Source organism: Ambystoma mexicanum, chromosome 2p, assembly GCF_040938575.1.
Source record: "Ambystoma mexicanum isolate Mex_15411 chromosome 2p, UKY_AmexF1_1, whole genome shotgun sequence".
NCBI lineage: Eukaryota > Metazoa > Chordata > Amphibia > Caudata > Ambystomatidae > Ambystoma > Ambystoma mexicanum.
In genome coordinates, this window is record NC_090923.1 from 60,710,644 (window position 1) to 60,731,643 (window position 21,000).

At 47.4% G+C, this 21,000-nt stretch overlaps 1 protein-coding gene across 1 annotated transcript in view; it reads right to left on the minus strand.

Annotated features, from left to right (window-relative positions):
- CAMK1 (calcium/calmodulin dependent protein kinase I) overlaps window positions 1–12,300 on the minus strand; it is a 483,807-nt gene extending 471,507 nt beyond the window's left edge. Inside the window, exon 1 of the mRNA XM_069643253.1 lies at window positions 12,120–12,300. The gene's annotated coding sequence lies outside the window, so the exon portion shown is untranslated. The remainder of the gene's footprint in view (window positions 1–12,119) is intronic.
- Window positions 12,301–21,000: the final 8,700 nt, after the last annotated feature.

Consider the following 21,000-nt stretch of genomic DNA (forward strand, 5'->3'; position numbering starts at 1 on the left):
GGGATATCATTTAGGTGTCGGAACTGCGACCCCCGAGGTCTCCCTTGCTACCCCTGACTTTCTTGTTCAGGCCTCTCTTTAAAAAAAAAATAAAAAAAAAATAAAAATAGAAAAAAAAACACACATGGCCTTCCACAAGTGCAACACTTTCAGAACTGACCCTAAATAAGAAAGAATAGGAATACCACATAATGTGCCTTTCTGGAATTCTATACAATAATTGCTAGACTCATTAAAGGTTTATTTCAGGCACACTTCAGGGGGTGAGTCACTGATCTAGTCTGCTCTTAAACGCCTCAACTCAGCCTTTCATCCTTCCGAGGTCGATAAAGGAGTACCAGCACAGGTTGGGTGATATTGTGTGTATATTTGTTCTACATAAAGCGCCTAAGGGTAAGTGCTATATAATAACACATTATCATTTGGCCACTTCCTGTGATGTCATCAGAACTTAAGGGTCGTGTGATGTCACTTCCGCTACCCCTGGCATTTTGCTGAAATGAGGTCCCTGATAGGAAAGCGGGAGAACATGTGGGAGGCATCCTGCCAGCTAGGCTCCAATAACCTGGATGCCCACTGGTCACTCATGGAACATCGGGGCGCTCCTGGTTCCATGGCATTCCACATTCCATCCCAAGTGGCCATGCAACGCATCACTGCATCAATATTGCAAGAGCAAAGCTGCAAGTACCAGAATGCAGAGAAACTAACACTGCAGGGATCCCCTCCTCCACCTGACGTGGGGTGTAGTCATATCGCTTGCTTTATCAAAATGCTTACATCAGATGCACAGCCTGAAGCTTAATAAGTCACATGTGAGCAACCGATCCAGTCCAGATTTCTTTTATCAAGATGCATTCCACTACAAATACTGCTCAGACCTTCCAGGATTTTGCGGCATGAAATGGCAAATTTTGCCACACAAACCTTTATTTATTGCTGCATTTTTGCGGGACATTTTGTATTAACTGGAGGGTGTAAGATTGCCACATTGCAGGAAATGGGCAGAGTGCAAGGCTACAAGAGAGCCAGGGTATCATTATTATGTATCTTTTGTATTAATTTAATAGGAAGAGTCCCAGATGTCTCTGGCTTGGCAGAACAGTGTTTGATTTGGCTACATTTCTGGTTTAATGTTCATGCCCATTTAATAGTATTAACTAAATTGATTATTATCAATTGTAACACTGAAAATATTCCCCTTCTATGTTCTCCAATCCCCCCAAACACCCACACACCTCTCACCAACACACATCTCACCAACTCTCCATCCCAACTTACATTCCTTAACCTCTCACTCTGTCATACAAATACTCACGTGCTATGTCACACTGTCAAGTCACAATTTGCACTGCCCAGCCCTTGCCACACTCCAAATCATACTCCCAACTCACACCTTACACTCTACAATTCCTCCCGCAATATACAGTCCTTCATTCTTTTGTGCTGCTTCTGCATCTTGCATCCTTTCTCCCATTCTATCGCACTCTTCCCTCATCCTTTTTCCCAATCTGCAGCTCACTGCCTCTTTCTGGCCAACCGCTTGCTCTCTGCTTTCTGGCTCACTGACCACACGCTCCCTCTACTTTCTGTACCTCTGCTCGCTCTCAGATTTCTGGTCCACCGCATCACTGCTTCCTCTGCTCTCTTGTGCAGCGCTTCCTCCTCTGACCCACTGCTCTCCCTCTGCTTTCTTGCCTATCACTTCACATCTCACCCATCACTCTCCCTCTCTCTCATAGTGGAACCATTTTTTTTAAATGTACATTTTGACCCAGTTCCTCAAATAATGGGGCATTGAAAGAAAGAACGGAGGATATGCTATTTTTAGTCAACCCATTTTTGGAAATGAGCAGGTCAGCTTATTCTCAAAGGTGACGGGCGCATTTCCACAGGCTTGAGCTGTAGCGCAAATTGTGCGCTGGCCAGCTGCCTTGAATGGTGATTCCGGGTTGTTTGACCGAAGTGTAATTATTTGCGGCGGACTTGACAGTCAATTTCACTGCAAATTGATTTGCACTTCAGCCAAACAACCCAAAATGTACCTTTCACCACCACCCCACCCCTCCCCTACTTAACTGCTTGGTCGCTGTCACTTCCCCTGCAACCCTGCTGTGCCAGACCCGTCCCTCCAACGCGGGTCGGATCCGACTCCGCAGGGTCCCTTTTTTCGTTATTTTCTGTCCCCGCCTCCAATTTTGAAGAAAAAGGGGAAAACACTTCTGCAACCACCCTAGAGCAAAAATACTGAACACGGGGAGCGGGTGACACCCCCGCAACACATGTTCAGTATTTATAAAAATCAATCGAATAGTACTGGACAAAATAGGTCAAATTGGAACATTCGATAGATTTTTGTCATCAAAATGGGCAGTACTTTGAATAGAATCACTCTCCCGACAGTGTGCCACTGTAGAATGCGACCAAAAAAAAAAAAAAAATTCATTTTTATCCTGTTTGAGGAACAGAAATGCAAGCGACACATCAGCGGTTCATACCTTCAAAGAAATGTACGACAGGGTCTAGAAAGACCCTGTCATGCAGTGGCAGCCCCACATCCCGTGCGCGTAGGGTTGCCTACAATTTCTACACATTTAAAAGTGCATCTTGCTTGGAAATGAGGGATGTGCTTTTAAATTGACAGAAACACCACTTTATTTGATCAAGGAGGTGAAAAAGGCCATCTAAATGGGCGCACATAAAATGTGCCCATTCATGTGTCCCTTGTGGATTGGGCTGCTCTTTTTTGGGGCGAAAGTGATGAGATGCGTTATCGCATTTCATTTCTTGTGTAAAAAAAAAGTTGAGAACCTGGCACCCCGAGTATAATTTTTCTTAAAACAGTAATTTTTGCAAAAAACTTTTCAAAAAGTAAATTTTTTTTTTTTTTTTAAAATACGTTTTTTTTAAAGATGCTGTTTTTGCACAAAACAGCCGTTTTCACTGCATTTTGCGGGATCGCTAAATCGTTAAGCTGGAGGGTCTGACTGCTGCCATTTATAATGACAATAGCATAACTTACAGGGGCCAGAATGCATACAAACGAGGCACACCCCGAGATAGTGAGAGTAAATATACACCACTATTCTGCACCCACCACTCAGAGCAAGTAGGCAGGGTTAAAAAAAAAAAAAAAAGTAGGCAGCAAGTGGCCAGGGTTTGTCTTCCAGCCACTAGCGCTTTGCGATGAAGGATTTATAGGCCCACACTTATGGCAAGCGAAAACCTACAAGTCCCAGAATGCAAACAGATGGACTAAAGAAGGCGAGCCGAGTGGAGAGGTCATCATATCATGGGATAGCTGAGCCACACTAAACTGGTTGGAATGTAGTCCCCCCTCTGTAGTTCGGTCACAGTGTCGCATGCGTCACGTGGGGCATGCTCTGCCAGTCTCGGCCCGAAGCCAATATCATCCTGCATTCTGGAACGTGTAGCAAAGAATTATTATCCAAACAGCAACAGGATGTCTAAATATGAAATGTGAATGAATGAATAAGTGCCGTGGGCAGTAACTCCCCGCCCACCCATTCCTGGCTTTATTGAGCATCACTGCATTCTTACACAGTAGTTCCTCTACACGCAGCGTCTACTAACTGGTGGCAAAGCAGCCTGGGGTATTCTGCTACCCCAGACTGCTGGATGGGGAATCCCTTGCTCATTAAGACCCGATATTTCTGGCTATTATGTGCCTCCGGCAGTAGCAGGCCAGAACTGCCTGCACGCATAGATGCGAGCGGACCTACGATTAGGAGGAATCTGTTACCCTGAAAGCACTGAGGCCACACCAGCTGCCCGCTGAAACAGACACAAGTTGTGTCTATCACACCGGGTATTAGATGCCCAGAGTATGCGGGAAAGAACATTTCTTAAGCAGACATATGTTATGTTATATTGCATTTGTAGAGCGCTTTATGTACCATTGGTATGATCTAAAAGCGTTGTTGTTGAATGCCCTCAGGGACCGTGGTCCGTATCAGTTGAAGGAGTAGTGTAGCATATAGTGCTTGGGTGCACTTGGTATGTGAGCAGTGGTTTCCGTGGGTTGGCTGCATTCTAACACTACTTGTGGTGCAGTGAATGTGAGAGATCAGTGTAATGTGCGCAGCAAGGAGGGTGGTCTCAGAGTCTGCATTCTCGCCGCCGAGAGGCATGTGCAAGAGATGTGTGCCGATAGGCCGATTTTTTTTCATGGTGTATAGCTGCATTCTGCCAGGCTGTTGAGGCGTTTTATGAGCGATATGAACGGTGTTACCCTCGTTCAATGTACACATTCTGCAGGTCCAGATGAAAATGGCAACACTTACAATAGCCACTGAAACTGGTCGACCCAAGATAAAAAAAAAAAGGGATATCCTATTGTTAACAGGAGACCCTGTATCATTTACTTCTTTATGGATTGCTTGCAAACATTTTAGAAATCGGAGTTCAAAGAGCAGGAATATTAAAATCGGGTTTTCCTTGCTGCGAGAACCCAGCACCAGGATACCCAGCACCAGGATACGCAGAGCTCGGAATAGGGCTGGTCTCTCTCTGTCCCGTCAACCCAGATAGGCGGAACGCCGCCGTTATCCAGGGCGTGTTGCACCACTGAGGGCTCAGTTAGTCACGGATGGAGGGACTTATAGGTTATGCTTTTCCGACCCACCTAGTAATCCCTACCTGTACTTAATGTGCGTGAGAAGACTTTCAGGAGTACGAAAACGGTGTATACACGTCTATGTTACGTTATCAGTATTTCTAACGCACACGGTTGCCCAAAGGCATCATGGCGCGAGGATAGCACAGGGAGGAACCAGCAGTCTAAAAGAGACGAGGTTTCAGAAAACAAAAAAAACTGAAGGTGATTCTCCATGCATCCAAGGGCAACAGGCAGTTCATTCCATAATTTAGCCGCTGCAACAGAAAAAGCCTGGCCACCTATCCTAGAAAAGTGGAACTTCAGAACCGTCACCAACAGAGCATTACTGGAGCGAAGAATACAGCCTGGGACATAGGGTACACATTTTTCACTGAGATAATCAGCTTCCTGCCTATAGACTGCTCTGTGTCTCAGACAGAGGGCTTTAAAATCAATCTTCTTGTTCACAGGGAGCCAATGAAGAGCGTGTAGTACTAGAGTAATATGGGCACGGTAGGGGGTAGATGTAGCCACTCTAGCCGCAAGATTCTGAAGGAGCTGCAGCCTACGAACCAGCCCCATAGGTTGAGCCAGAAACAAGGCATTACAATAGTCAATATGACCAAGTACAGCAGAAGCTACCACCAGCGGTTGCAGGTGGACAGGGAGAAAAGGTAAGACTCCTCGAAGGACCCGTAGAAAAAAATAGCACATTTTGCCAACAGCGCCGACTTGAGCCAACATGGACAGTAAGGCAGACAGATATACTCCAAGATTTTTTTTACCAAGGACACACGAGTAGGAATTGCACCCAGAGTAGTGGGCCATAGAGAGGCTGATCAAAGTGCAGTATTAGTCAAAGGCCCCACCACCGGTACCTCTGTCTTGTCCCCATTCAGCTTCAGGCAGTTTCTACTCATCCACGGCCACCAGGCAATCACACAGCCAGCCCGATGCCTCAGAATGGTCCAGATCTACACGGACTAAAATAGGAGTGTCGTCGGCATAGGAATAGCACCAGAGACCACGGATGAGTCTTGAGGAACCCCACAGAAAAGTGCACGAGAAGAGGAATTACATGGGGGGTAGTGAGAAATTGAAACCAGCAAGAAAGGAGGAGAAGCAGGCCAGGACAGGTCCAGAGAGGCCGGCAGACTCCATGCGGGACAATAGGATGGCGTGGTCTACAGTATCAAAAGCTGCAGAAAGGTGAAGCAATAATAGGGCTCCAACTCCACCCTGCTCAACCAACATGGTAAAGTCGTCGACTACAGACACCAGGACACTGTCCCCCGACCGGGCCAAAAACCAGACTGAAAAGGATTACAGATTTTAGAAGACACAAGAAACGAAGAAAGAAGTGGAGAAACAAGCGATTCTGATACTTTCATTAGAAACGGAGGAAGTGAGATATGACGATAGTTAACCAAGTTGGCGGCATCAAGTGAGAGCTTTTTCAAGAGCGGGATAACACTACCCTGTTTAAGTGCTTTCCGGATAAAGCCCTGCTGGCAGGAGTGATTAACTGCTGGCGTACGCCAAGGAAGGCTATCAGATAAAATATCCTTAAGAACAGTGGGGGGGATAGGATCAGAGGGAGAAGCCGCCTTCAGTCTACTGCTCCAGAGACATCATCAGAGGAAACAGGGAAGTGTGACCATACCCGAGAGATAGCTAAGGCACCGCTAGAGGTCCCGTATGCGAGCCGGTTGTTGTAGTCTCAGAGAACTCAGAGCGCCACAGAGGCCTTGAGTAGATGTGACAGCAGGCACAAAGCGGCTAGCTGAAGAAAAGGATTTACCGACTGAGAATAGATCAAGTGCGGATTCCAACTTATGGGTAAAAGAACCTGTTTTGCAGTCTGAATTCCTGCGTGATATTGACGAGTGAGGTGTTGAAACACCACTCTCTCCCCGGGGGTATAAGTCAGACGCCATTTACGCTCAGCCTGTCTGACCTTCAAACGGGTGAGTTTCAGTTCCTCGGAAAAACAAGGCGCAGACGGCGTTTCCTCCTCCGTCTATTCTTTAAAGGGGCTACTCGATCAGTGGCCTCGTGCAAGAATGCAGAAAGTGCACCTACGTCTAAAATGGGTGTATTGTGACAGGCAGCATTAATGCATGAAACCATGCGGCATTCTGCCAGTTACTCTTCACAACAGTACATGGGTAACTTTAGGGGTTGGGCCAGGTTAAAGATCCGAAAAGGAGCACGATCGTGACAAGGCCTGTGTTACCAAGTCTATGGCTGGCTTCCAACACAGTTTGGAGACCGAGATCATTAAAAAGAGTGTAGCAGCGCAGGAGCTCAGGGTGTGTTATAATTAAATGTTATAGTCGCCTAATAGAATCAAATTAGAAAACCTAACTTCTAGTGAGGCAACTAATTCCAGAAATGGATCCAGAAAGCTTTATGTGGGCCAGGAGCCCGATAGACACGCATGACTGGAGCATGACGCATCAATAGCTACATTAACCAATAGGGCTTCCATCTTTAAATCGTGTGGCAGAGGAATAATTGTGATAGCCAAGTTGGACTTAAATACAAATGCGATTCCCCCGCCAGGATTGGGGGGTGGGGGGGGGGGGGTGACCCGGTCTAAATTTAGACATTTATAGCCTTCTGGAAGGGCCTCCGAGAAGGTGGGGGTAGAGTCATCAGTCAACCAGGTGCCCATAAGGCACAGACTATCAGAGGACTGAGTTTCCAGACATTCCTATACAGAGGTCGCATGTGCCAATAGAGAACGTGTATTCAACAGGCAGGCACTATATGCACATTTCCCCCAGGCTATAATCATTATGTATGATTGGACGTAAAGGGAGCACATGGTCCCATATGTGTATTTGTATATCTGAACACACCACCCCCAATCAATTAATAAAATGATCCCTAGAAGTGTGTCGTGAGTCACCAAGGTTGCATCTTTAAATAAAAAAGGTGCTCGTGCAGCGGAATGTGTTGATTTTACCATTGGCACCATGGTTTGCCTTCATTGCGTGGGGCAGTGCGCTGTTGGTGCAACACAATGTTGTATCCGAGTACTTTGCTGGGTTAACTTGTAATCATGTTCCACGTATGCCTGGTCACTTCTGCTCTGTTGTAGAAGATCACACTTGTTGGGCCATATGTGTTTTTCTAAAGAGGTCTTTCGTATTGTCAGGTTGATTTACCATGTGGTTTGGTGCATGTATATCCGCTTTATTCTACACAGAAAATGGGCCAAGCTTCTAATGGACACGCAGGCAAAAACCTGTGTACCTTGGTGTAAAACGGAGGAGGAGGGCAGGAGTGGGGGGCGTAGGGGGGGGCGGGGTGTAGTCTCCTGCCGAGTTTAGGTTTTGCTTTTCTAATTTGCACTTTTTGTTTGGGGGTGAAAATGGAACTAAAGTTAGGCCACAGCGTGATGCACTCGAGCAGAGAACAGTAAATAACAAAATACTGTAAAAATAAACGAAAACAAACACATCTTAAACAGAAGGAAGATAGTAAAAAGGGGGTGGGTTTATATTCAGACGAATACTTTTCTCCAGGAAGAAAAGTTCAGGTTCTTTATTCATGTACCTTCGTTTCATGGACAGAATTAATCGAGTTGTCAATTACTTCCTGATAGTTACTACTACGTGGCAATAAAAAAAGGTATGTGTGGAGTGGGATGAGTGGTAGGGGACACGGGGAGAACCTCCATTAAAAGTGAACAACATTTAAAACATGTCAGTACTACCGAGTAAAATACGATCACTGATTTTTGTCAACAAAATTATGCAATTGCAGTTCAGGTGAATAAAGGGGAGTAGGAGGCGGGCACTTGCCCCCTCCCCTCCCCACCACATGGAGGAATATCGTCGAGCAAGCACATTGAGCTAGACTTAATGCTGGACGGCTCAGTGGTGTGGGCGGCTGCAGAGATATTAACTGTGCGCTTAAATAAAATCTAATACGTCAACAGCACACACTATATGGTCCTGGAAGGAGAGGGGGCGGGGGGTGGACAGTTAAGTCGACCCCTAAGGGACTTTAACGTGTGTTTTTTTTCAAATCCCGGAAGCAGGCACTCAACCCAATAGGCTACCTCACGTGCCATCTTGTATGTGGCAGCCAGCGTCCAGCTCGAGGGCTGCTGATTGGCTTCTGTAAAAGTGCATCGTAAATTTAGAGGGGACAGCCATGTGCTTGATGTCTAAATGCGAGAAATGGATACAACTTAATGGGAGACGGTTCCCAAGGGAAGGACAATGTGTAAACACGCAACAAAAGTACATGAAAATGAAAATGTTTCACCGGTCAGAGATTGCAAATAAATGAAACAGTGAGTGTAGCTTTTATGCTTTCCACTGATGTAACCGTGTCACTGTCGCCCAGCTCCATTGACAAAAGAGGTTCTTTCAGTGGAAACAGACCCCCCAACCTGCTCATTAACTGCCCCCAAAAGAACTGGCCTGCTCGTTTGAGGAGATGTGGGTAATTCAGGACACAGCTGGCCTCCAGGACCTTAATTGCACAGGCTGGGATGCTTTGCTAAGCAAAGTGTGACTTGAGATCGACAGCAAAACAAAGCAGGGCAAAGTGGTCGTTGGCGAAATGCCGCAGAGGTTAAATGTTGCCGTATGTATATCGTTTGATATAATCGCAACCCTCGGCTTTAGTCACCTACAAACCCAAACCCTTAGCAGAACTTTAAACCTCATCTATATACCTCATTACCTGTAACAAACTCTGAGCCCTAAAGTCAAGCCTCACCTTGCAAACAGCACAGCCAGAACCATAAGGTGACAAATATGTGGGGCAAAGCAGAAGAAGACATTGTAAGAATCTCCATCGAAAAGCGACAAAAATCAGTCCACAATGTATAGCGCTAAGCCAGAAAATGACATAAGCTTTCCTTTCACGAAATAAATCTGGCAGTTTTTGGATTATAGAACTACAAGAGCCCTTTAAATGCAGTCGTGGCAATTCCTCAAATGTGGTTTGTTAATTGGAAAGGTATGGCTTGGTCCTGAAATGAGTGAGGAACCAGTACAAGTGAAACCAATAGCAATCCCATGCAGAGAGGGGTGCCGTGTTATGCAAAGTAAACAGTAAAAACTCCCGTGTGCGCTCTTGGTTTAGAGACAGAGCGGCACGGGGACCCATCTTCCTCTCTGCCTCAAGTGGGAACTTAGCCACAGGCCCTGCTTCTATTTACCCAAGTATTGCTTCCAGCCTATAGCCTCCACAAGCCTAGCAAGTGTGTACAAATGCCACTAGACCTGCAGGGCGAGTTCTTTAGCTTACATACTCCACCTAAGAGAAATGCACTCAGCCCATGGTGGCGGGTGACAACATATTTACCAGCGCCATCTAGAACACATTGCATGTCACCATAAGCACACTTCATATTTGGTGCAATGCTTCCACCCAAAGGACATCCAGACACAGTGAAACTTTTGCCATTTACTGCTAACAACTTGTTTGCAGTAAATGTCAAATAAAAGTTTTAAACATCCCTGTACTGGACAGCAAGGCCGAGGACCGTGCAAATGGTACTTGCACTGCATAACCTCTCATTGCCTGTTCAAGAGGACTAGTAGATTTTACAAGCCTTGCTGGAGGCAACAAATCCTAACCCCGAGCCTCATTCGATCACGAATACAAACTCTGAATCCTCAAAAATAGGCTTTTGAATAGCTCTTCATGCAGGATTACTCACAGTTCTAAGCGCTATAGTAATAGCATGTGTTATCGGATCACCAAGGCCTAAATATATATATAGACCAATTTATAGAAAACTATAAACTAAACCGTCCTTTTGCACTCGAATTAAAAGGCGCGTCTTTTAGCAGGATGAAAGTCTGCGCTGCCTTGCTTGGATGCCAGCCTTCATCCGGAGGGCTGTCTTCTCACTGCAGCAGTCCCTCAACCTGCAGAGCTAGGGTAGCGCATGACACCTGTGGGAAGAGCTGGTGACTGCTGTTAGGAGGACCTGGCGTTCGGGATTGGCTCTTCGGGAATGACAGGCGGAAAGCGCAGCCATTCACCCAGACACGCCTTCTGCTCATTAGTCACCCGCCCGCGTTGCATGAAACCCAGCGGCCCGCCTTTACCCCCAGGGGGATGCTTTCCAACAGAGGACCACCTGGACACCCACCCACACGGCCCCTCCCTCCCTGTTTCGGGGAATATAGACAAAGGAGATCCATTGCACAGAACAGAGCACGCCCTGGGGGTGGGAGGTGCAAAGCCCTAAACCACGGTGTGTACTGCCTGACGGGGAAGCCCACGTGGGGCTGAGAGGGTTGAAGAGCAGCTCAGTGGTGGAGAGCAGGGGCCATGGGGTCCTGAAATGGCTGCTCTTGGGGGGGGGGGGGAGGAGGTAGCTACAGACCAGGATATGCAAGGGTTTTCTGGAGAAAACCCTATAGATGGGCCCTCTTGAGTTCCTGCCACCCAGGCTCTGCACATCACCACGTGTGGCTGGAAGATGAGGTCACCGGGTCACAGTGGGCCTGGCTCGCGCCCTCGTGCTGGGGGTGCTCTCTGCTATCACTCCTACACTGATAAGTGCTGGCAGTGCGAGGAAGAGAACCAGGCCCTGGCAGCTTCCCCGCCGAGTCACTGCAAGCATTCCCCAGCCCACTCTTTGCTCTGAAAGGCTAATTACACATCACGAATATTAACAGCCGATAACGAGCCCCAGGTCGCGACTAGTTGGGCCCATCCAAGCTCCGCTCAAACAATGCACCCCCGGCAGGTCTCTCGCTCTGTCTTTACCCTGACACTCTGATGACCGTACACAGGCAGAGATACATAGCAAGGGCTCTTGGCTGGATCAGTGTTGGTGGTTTCATGGCGCTGTAAATAACAAGCGCTACCATCCCCCGGCATAATGCACCGGCGTGCTGACTTGGGAAAGATAAAAGGTTGAGCATGCTGTTTGGCGCTCCACAGTCGCATCATTAAGCGCTCAACTGAGCTGCTGCCAACAGAAGATAATGGACACTGTAGAGTCAGACAGCAACAACTATTTCCCACGCTCCTAGAGGCCCTTGCGCTTGTGGTATGCGCTATCTAAATCCCAGCCAGTTAAGTGGACCATGTGACTAGCTCGCGATATGAAGAGGCGTTTGGCGTTATCGGCCGGGGAAGTGCTCCAAACGACAGGCTATCTTTGACAGTCAGGCGGCAGCTCGGTAGGTTGGGCTGCTGCCGCGAAAACCGGCATATCGCCTGCAGGTGTAAAGCACGCTAGCCAGGTCCATAATGTAAGCACTGAGCAGTGATTCGGGTGGTAGCACACCGAGTCCCGTGATCCGAGCACGCAGAGACAGTACTGTGTGCTCCGGTGTGCTCTGCACAAACGATGAGCCCAAAGCAATGGCGCCCTGTGAACAGACATCGAGGGAAACGTTAGGGGGCTTTGGGGGGTGCACGAGTATTGTTAGCCAATGAGCGCGGGGAGTTCCCACAGAAGCGGAGCAACATCACAGGTGCATTATTTTGCGGCGGTTATTTCTAGTCCTACCTGTAGCCCTCCGCCCCTGCCTCCGGGACTCGGTCCTCCGGCCTGCCTCCCTTGCAAAGGTGGGGTCCCCTCCGAGGGTCTTCCGGCCCGGGCTCCGCGGTGACAGCGCCTCCCTGGGCTCCGCAGCGCTGGCGATGCTGCCGCCTTGTGCACAGACAGCCAGCACTGACATCACCCGGGCCGAGGTGGACTTCCAGCCACAGGGAGGGGCTCTGGAGCCAGGCAGCCAGTGAGAGCCCAGGAGGCTGGGCCCTGCGAGGAGGTGTGATTAAACTAAAATTACACTTCCCCCCCAGGGGGAGGGGCGGGCACGGTTCATTCACAAGCACATGTGCAGCCCGCGGAGGCAGGCAGGTGTTACTGCGCGAGGAGACGCGGAGACATCCGGGGAGAGAAGAGACGGGCAGACATCCAGGGAGTAAGGCAGACAGAGAAGAGACCGACAGACATCCAGGGAGAGGGGCGGCAGGCAGACAACCAGAGAGAGAAGGGACAGCAAACATCCAGAGAGAGAAGAGACAAACAGACACCTGTGAAGAGAAGAGACGGGCAGACATCCAGGGAGAGAAGCGGTGGCAGACAGAGAGGAGACAAATAGACATCCAGGGAGGGAGGAGGCGGTGGACAACAGAGACAAATAGACATCCAGGGAGAGAAGAGACGGCATCTAGAGAGAGAAGAGACAGATATCTAGAAATAGAACAGACGGGCAGACAGAGAGAGAACAGTCACACAGACATCTAGGGAGAGTGGAAGCAGACAGACAGCCAGGGAGAGAACAGACAGCAGACATCCAAGGAAAGAAGAGACGGCGGACACAGAGAAAACAGACAAACGTCCAGGGTGACTGGAGGCAGGCAGACAACCGGGGAGAAAAGAGACAGCAGAGATCTAGGGAGAGAAGGGACGACTAGACATCCAGGAGGAAACGGGCAGACATCCAGGGAGAGGTGAGGCAAACAAACAACCATGGAGAGAAGAGGCAGGCAGACAACCAGGGAAAGACAAGACAGCAGACATCCATTTATTTATTGATTGCATTTCTTATACGCCCAAACCCTGGGGTATCACAGCGTAGGTTACAAGATTACGTGGAACTTTGTCAATACATGTTAATGGAGAGAACAGACAGGCAGACATCTAGGGAGAAAGGAGACAGACAGCCAGGGAGAGAAGAAACCAAAGACATCCAGGGAGAGAAGAGAAAGGTAGACATCCAGGAAGAGAAGAGACGGGCCGACATCCAGGGAGAGATGAGGCAAACAGACAACCAGGCATTAGACATCCAGGGAGAAAGGAGACCAAGCAGGTACAGAAGAGACAGCAGACATTCAGGGAGAGAAGAGACGAGTAGACATCTTGGGAGAGAAGAGACGGACAGACATCCAGGAAACCTCTTCCAGGCAATGCCAGTGTCCAGCTTCAATGATACTGCGATTGTGCCAGACGAGGAAACGTAGAACTGGTCCGCACCCTGTGGTTAAGGGCAACGCTGGGAGTGGAAACCAAGGCTCCGGATTCCAGCGCGGACACTGTCGGCATTAGACTGCATCGCCTCCTCCAGACACACCCGACCCCTACAGACATCAGAATCAGACAGACACCAGCGTATCAGGGAGTCGGACATGCAGGGACCATACAGGCACTAGAGAGTTATGCGGGCAGACATCAGGTAACCAGACATAAATCACTATCAGAATCAGGGAATCGGACACCACATGTCAGACATCGGAAAATCAGACAGACACCAGGGACTCAGACAGGCACTGGCGAATCGGACATCGCCAGAAAACCAGACGGAAATTACCGGCCAGAACCTCATAATTAGAAAGGCATCTGGGGTCAGAGCCCCCCAAGACAGACTTAAGGGGTTCACACTGTCGTACACGTGGCACGGGCCTTGAAGCAGACACGAGACTTACTCGGCGCAGACATCCACCCTATTAAACAGAAAAAGGACAAAGGGAGGAGCAAAACAGACTCATAATTTCAGCTAACTCCAGGTTGTTTTTTTGTCCATGTGTACTCCTCTTACATCCACTTTCAAATCCGTCCTAGCCCCTCCCACGCGAACATCTCCCCAGCTCGTATTACCCGCTGGGGAGAGTCCAGAAGGTCTATCACTGGGCGACTGCCGCCCCCTGCCGGTAGAGCGCGGGAGCGCAACGTGAAGCATTTAGCTTGATTAGAACAATTGCAAACTTGAAAACGTGTGCCCGTTTACGATTACCATATGCATAGTGACAAGTACAACCGTACAGTGCCAATAGAACAAGTCAGCACATCGAATACAACCAGGCAGGGGGCACAGAAGCCATGTAGGAGCGCAGACACACGGCCAAACAAAGCACAGATGCGCGGGAAAGAGACAAGCGCGCGTAAACCCAAATAGTAGACCGATCATGCCAAGTAAAAGTATGCTCGTCCTTTTTTCATAGGCTTGCATAATAGCCTGGCAGTTAAGGGGTTAAGGGCCCCATGGAAACACTACAAGGCCACAGAGAACCTCCTACAAATGCATACATCAGTGCTTTAAGTTGGTCGAGGACAGCCGAGACCAGGCCCGGCAGTCTCCAAAAAGTGGGGCTGAGCCGGGGTCCGGTCAGGGCCCCGGTCCCACAACAACGTTGGCAGGACACAATATCCTGCCGCATGCCGCGACGGGAGATGCACCTGCATTAAGTCAGGCAAGCTGACAGAAGTGCCAGCCTGACACAGCAATTCTGTGGCAGGCTGGCACTTCTGTCAGTCACTGTACATTCCTCTGGTGACCCCTCGCGTGAGGGATCACCATAGGAAGTTACTGTCCCTTTGTTTCCCCAGGTCAGCGTGGTGTCTTTAACCCTCGGGGAACCTGGGGACTCAGTGCTGATTTCTGTGTTTATAAAAGAGGGCTTGAATTGTGTACTTTTCAAGTGATATTTTATAAACATAGAAATGTTTAAACAAGATGGCTTGAAAAGTACGCAACACATAATGTAGGAGCACAAATATATGAATGTGATATATGTGTGTTCCTACCTTACTATGGTTTGTGTACTTTTCAAGCCATCTTGAAGTATACAAACCATAGAAAGGCATGCAAACAAGTACATACATGTGAACAATTATATATTTATGTGCATACCTCACTATGATTTGTGTACTTTTCAAGCCATCTTTTATAAACATAAACATAAGTTACCTATACATATTTCTATGTTCGTAAAACATGGCTTGCATAGCACACAAACCATAGTGAAATACGCACATAAATATATAAATGCTTACATGCATTTTTATAATTGTTTGCGTACCATACTGTTGTTTGTGTACTTTTTTGGCCGCGCTCATCCCACAAGCCACGCCCCCAGATGAGGGTCCCCCCTCGAATTCTTACCCCACTTAAGACCCTGGCATACAGCCATAGAACCACAAACAAATGGGATAACAGCAAACCCATTTATGAGCCGAAATACGCAGGAACCACTTGGTGCCCGATTCATGGAATTTTTTGCACTGCTGAAAAGTGACTTTGCACTGCGGAAAAGTGACTTTGCACTGCCGATGCACACCCTGATTCATAGAACTGTGCAAAGTGCATTAATGCAGTGCAAAGTTCATTTTGTACTGCAAAAATGACTTTGCACTGACTTTGCACTGCAAAAATACACTTTGCACCGTTCCATGAATCAGAGTTGCAGTGCAAAGTCACTTTTCAGCAGTGCAAAAAATTCCATGAATCCGGCCCATGGTCATGCAGACCCTAACACTACATTGAAGAACCACAACTAGACAAGGGGGCACTTGTGGTGTCTGCGCTCTTAAGAAATGCATTAACATAACATAACAGCACAACAGAATGCACTTAACCTATCATGGGGCACCGGCAGGCTTTAGCCGGCCCCCACAAAGGCACCAAAATAAGGCACCTGTCCATGCCTGTCAAGTGTTTTCCGGTCGCCGTCGCCAGAAACCCCTGCCCAATCTGCCTTCCTCTGCCCAGCAGCACCTCCTCTTTTCCTTCCTTCTTCAGCCCGCTGCAGCTTCAGCACACCGCCAAAACACATTTGGTCGGACAACAGAGTAAGATCTATTCTGATAAAAAAGAAAAAACCTCTTAACTGTACAAGCCGCCCCACAACATTTGAACGACGTCCACTGAGCATTATGTTTAATGGCTAGCCATATTACGCATTGTGCACCTAAGATCTGAAATCGTCCCATCATGGGTCCACACGCAACAATGCTTTTTACGTCCACTTGATTGCCCAGCCCAGTACTAGTCACCCGTGAAAAATTGCTTAAGGAGCTTACTCAACGACCCCCCTGTCTTGTGTTACAACGCCATGGATTTTCTGAACAACTGTTTCTCCTCCCAACTGCCAGCGTTAGCCGCGCTACTGCGTGTGCCCTCAATCTACTCCTACGCGCCCCCAACTAGTAATTCAATCCTAATCTACATTACGGTATCACTGTCACCATACACAGTAAGCAGCTTCTGAGCCATCACGCTCTAGTGTAGTCGTAATATGCCTGTTGTTTGCACTATACTGTATCATTACTGTTCTGCTTTGTGCCCACACTTCCCATGTTAATGCTCCGTTATTACTTGGCAGTATCTGTTGACTGGTTATTCCCTCCTACTGGTGTATTTGCAGTGCCTGCTGACCTAGTGATTTGATGAGCCTTCGCTTATCTCCTACTATGCATCCGCCATGTGTTTGTTGTCATGCTTAGATCTCAGTACTACAGCGAGTTTGACCTGTCCCACCTTCTCCGATGAGATCGATATCCATGATACTCACACTATAACCGACATGTTGTATCGTGTGTGCCCTGTTTATCCAAATCTGTATCTTGCATAATGTTCCTCTGACTTACTTCAGCTTTGGCCATACCTGCGTCTTTAGGCACTATGTATCATCTATACACACTTGTGGTTGATAAACACCATGCTCTGTGCTTTCTCCTTGTATTAACTGCTCTGACAGTGTCACTCTCTCATTATAACAACAGCACTCCAGCACCCTCACCTCAGACTAGGCCTTGCTCACATTCCTTGCTACCCAGCACACAACCTAGTATCATTATGCTTCCGAGCCCATCTGGACAAAGCCCCAGGAGCGCTTTGCACAACACCACATCTCAACTATGGGCCCCTCTACACATGTTTTTAACCCTTACCTCAATTCGCCCACCCTCTGGATTGATCACTTTGCCACGAAACCTACACCCGACCAACCTTGCACAACACCTCTGAGGAACTATAGACTGGGCTCTGGACTCCCGCATATCTCCTACCACCACGCCAACAGCATTAGGCACTCTAACATGTCTCCACCCTCTGCAACAGCCCACGCCCCCGCACCACACTCACCCACTACGAACACCACCCCTGCCACAAACACACCACCTGCTCCAATGACCCTGATCAAGGGGGCTCTGATCAATACCAGGTCACTTACTGCACATGCACTCGACATGGCTGACCGTATCCTTACACACAATCTCGACTTTATCGCCATCGCAGAAACCTGGCTCCACCCTGCCTCAGGTCCACTCCTGTCTCTAGCTATCCCTTCAGGATATACCATCATTAGAAACAATCACAATACCAATCAAACTAAAGGAGGCGGCACTGCATTCATTCCTAAAAAGTCCATCAATCTCTGCATCTCCAACGCAATGCAAATCACGTCACCGGAAATAACCAGTCAAATTAACACTATCACCTAGTCAGACCATCACACTTCATTTAATCTACAGGCCTCCTGGCTCTATCTCCACATTTGCTGAAGACTTATCTCACATTCTCGCCTCCAACACTTAAACCAAATCATCGTACTAGATGATCGCAATTTGGGCCTACATGACCCCAATGATTCCCCAGCACATGACATTAATAACTTGCTTACCAACACAGGTTTTATATAACATATTAATGAGCCAACACATTCTAAGGGCAGTATCCTCGACTGGATATCTGGCCTCAACTGCAAAATAATTGTTGACTCCATTCAACCGTGCATCTGGACTGTTGGGTGTCCTGACCCACGTTTGAGCTATCATGCTGCAACATTTGGTGCTGTGGGCTTAGAAAATCCAAGATGGCCAAAAATCCCACATGTGCGCCAGAATCCAGGAGAACCACGCAGTTTGTGCGCACACCAAAATGGTTGCCTAACTTGCCACCCACCAGTGCGAGCATGATGGGCCAGGGTGCCATGAGTGGAATGGGTGCCAAAGGTAAAACAGCAGCGCCTGTTAAAAAAATAAATAAATAAACGCTTTAAAATTACCTTTGGTTTCTCTGAATGCCAGCTCAAAATGCCTATTTTCAAACATTGCAACACATCCAAAAATCTCACTGAACACCAGCAGACATCTGGCAGAATGAAGTTTTGTGTGCCTACAAAATCTGGGAAGATGAAGAGCCCAAAATAATGTTGATAACAAGACTGGCTGAGTGCTAAACTGAACTGAAAGACACTAAAATCGAAATGTTTAGAATAAATGAGTGACCTACTTTTGAGTGTCACATAGTTTGTCACTGTTGAAATGTCATAGTTTTGAACTTAGAATCAGCATTCTAGCTGCATGTGTAAAAATTGTAAGTTTGATTTAAACTGAGAACCCAAAATGACATGTAGCTAAAAACTGGCTTAAAGAGATTCCAATTCTACCTGACAGGTTCCCAGGCCTGGCTGCATTCTGTTGCCCCTGCCAAAAGGAGGTCACACACTCTCTGATTGAATTACCTGGGGACTGCAGGAAACTAAACAAAGGGCCCAGGCAGATGGTCTATTGGGGGGGTCGTAAATGGCTTCCTTTTGAACAAAGCCCTTCCTTGACTCAGGCAGATGGTTTATAGGGGAGGTCGTAAAGTGGCTTCCTCTTGGCAGAAACGGGGAGGGGCAGCCCCCTCTGAGGACAGGCTGAGCTTAAAGAAAGTGGATAGACTGGTTTCTCCACCATGTGACCTGGGAAGACACACCCCTGTTGGCCAGAATATGATTTTAAGAAAGATGTATAACTCATGGTGCGGACTTGTCAAAATTATCTAAATGATACCATAATTCTTGTGATTTTTTTGCCCACATTTTAAGAGGTTTTAGGACCCGGTGGTATGATCTGGGGGTTTACGAGCGGAAAAGAGGCTGTTACTCCAAATGTATGCATGTTAAAAATCTGACACTTCCTTATCTAAATGCCCACATGCCTTGCACACAATTGTATAAATTTGGAGAAAAATCCGATATGGGGAAAGCTACTAAAAAGCGCAAAAAGTGGCCATTTCTTTACCCAACCTCCTAGAAACGCCAGGGTCGGAACAGTGCCTCCCATCAGTAATGCATGATGTGTGTATGCAATGACAAACAACTGTGTATCTGATAAATATGTATTTGGGTCAGAAATAGATTTGTGGGCAAACTGACCAGGGGACGATCCTCTGACCCATAAAACCTACAGCATCACTCTGACTCACATTTCCTTCCCCCAATCATGGGAGAGGGGAGAATTGGGCCAATGACAAGTAGAGAGGGGCAGGCTTAGCTAGGCCCAGGCACACACCCATTTTCAAAACACATAAAAAGAGACTGCTGGGACAGATAGAGACATTCAAATCCAGTTGTTGCGGAGCGTTTTGCCGGACCACACAACATCCAGAAAATACCAGTTCCAGACTGACTCCAGCTACATACTCCAGAACCTAGAACTTATACTTTAGAACCTAAATCAGAGGCCTAAAACCACAAGCTGAGTTCTCTGCAGCAGGCCTCAAATCATTGCAAGCTACTCACAGCCGGGCGAGCTGCTTGAATCCCTTGCCAAGAACTTTTGCCAGGACCAGACCAGAGATCCAGAGTGACCCAGACCGCTGTGAGCAGAACCAGAGAGCTGACCCAGATCACTGTGAAGTGCCGAGACCAGAACCGGAGTCCAGTCCAAAACCTGACCAGATCCGTGGCGAGGCCTATTTCAAATTTATATTGTGAGTACCTAGCAGAACTGTGCAGAACCAATCTCTTAGTTAAAATAATCTAATCCAAACTATTTTAACCTAAGTAGAACAGCCTCCTAGAAATCGTGTCATCTGTCATTTGTAAAGCTGCACAACTGTCACCTGTCAATTCTGAAGCTGCAAGCTGTCACCTGTCATTTTGAGTTTACTTTAAATCCGAAAAACTACCTTTATTTAATCGTCCCTATCTCTGGAACCGTGTGGGCTAGGAACGAAATTTAACTTTCCTCTGAAAGCTTACAATCTCAGCTTTCCAACGAACCTAGAACCGTATACTTTTGCCGTAATCACGATTCACGCACTCGCAAATTTTACCGCAATTTGCGATTTGATTAAAAATCCAGCCACGTGTAACCATCAGCAGTCATTTCTTTCCTTGCTAAAAATTCGTTTGCCTCTTAATCACCATCTCTGAATCATTGCTAAAGTGAGCCTGAACTCATCCCAAGTATCTCTCACTCACCCTGAACCTCCTAAAGGGAATTAAAAGCATTTTCAGCATATTTCTCACTTCATCTGCCACCACATTCAAACCACTTGGGCCTGTGTTTTAAAACTCATCCTGTTTTCTCTAAGCTTGCTGGGGTGGGAATTGAATTTCGTATTGTATTTGATTGCATTCCTGAGAACTGCGTGCTCCTCTTTCCATCTACTTCCATGTCTTACATTGCATAGGGGAGGGGAGTGAATTGCCAGAGAAAAAGTGATTATATTATCTTTTGCTAAAATCATCTCAAGTATTTCTGTAGTGCATTTTATTCCTCATTGCTTTTCCCTTGAAATCATAAAAGTATTTTTGCTACTTGATCCATCCTATACTAACTCCTCATTGATTATAAAGAAGTTTGCTAGTGTCAGATTACCCATTGTTGATTA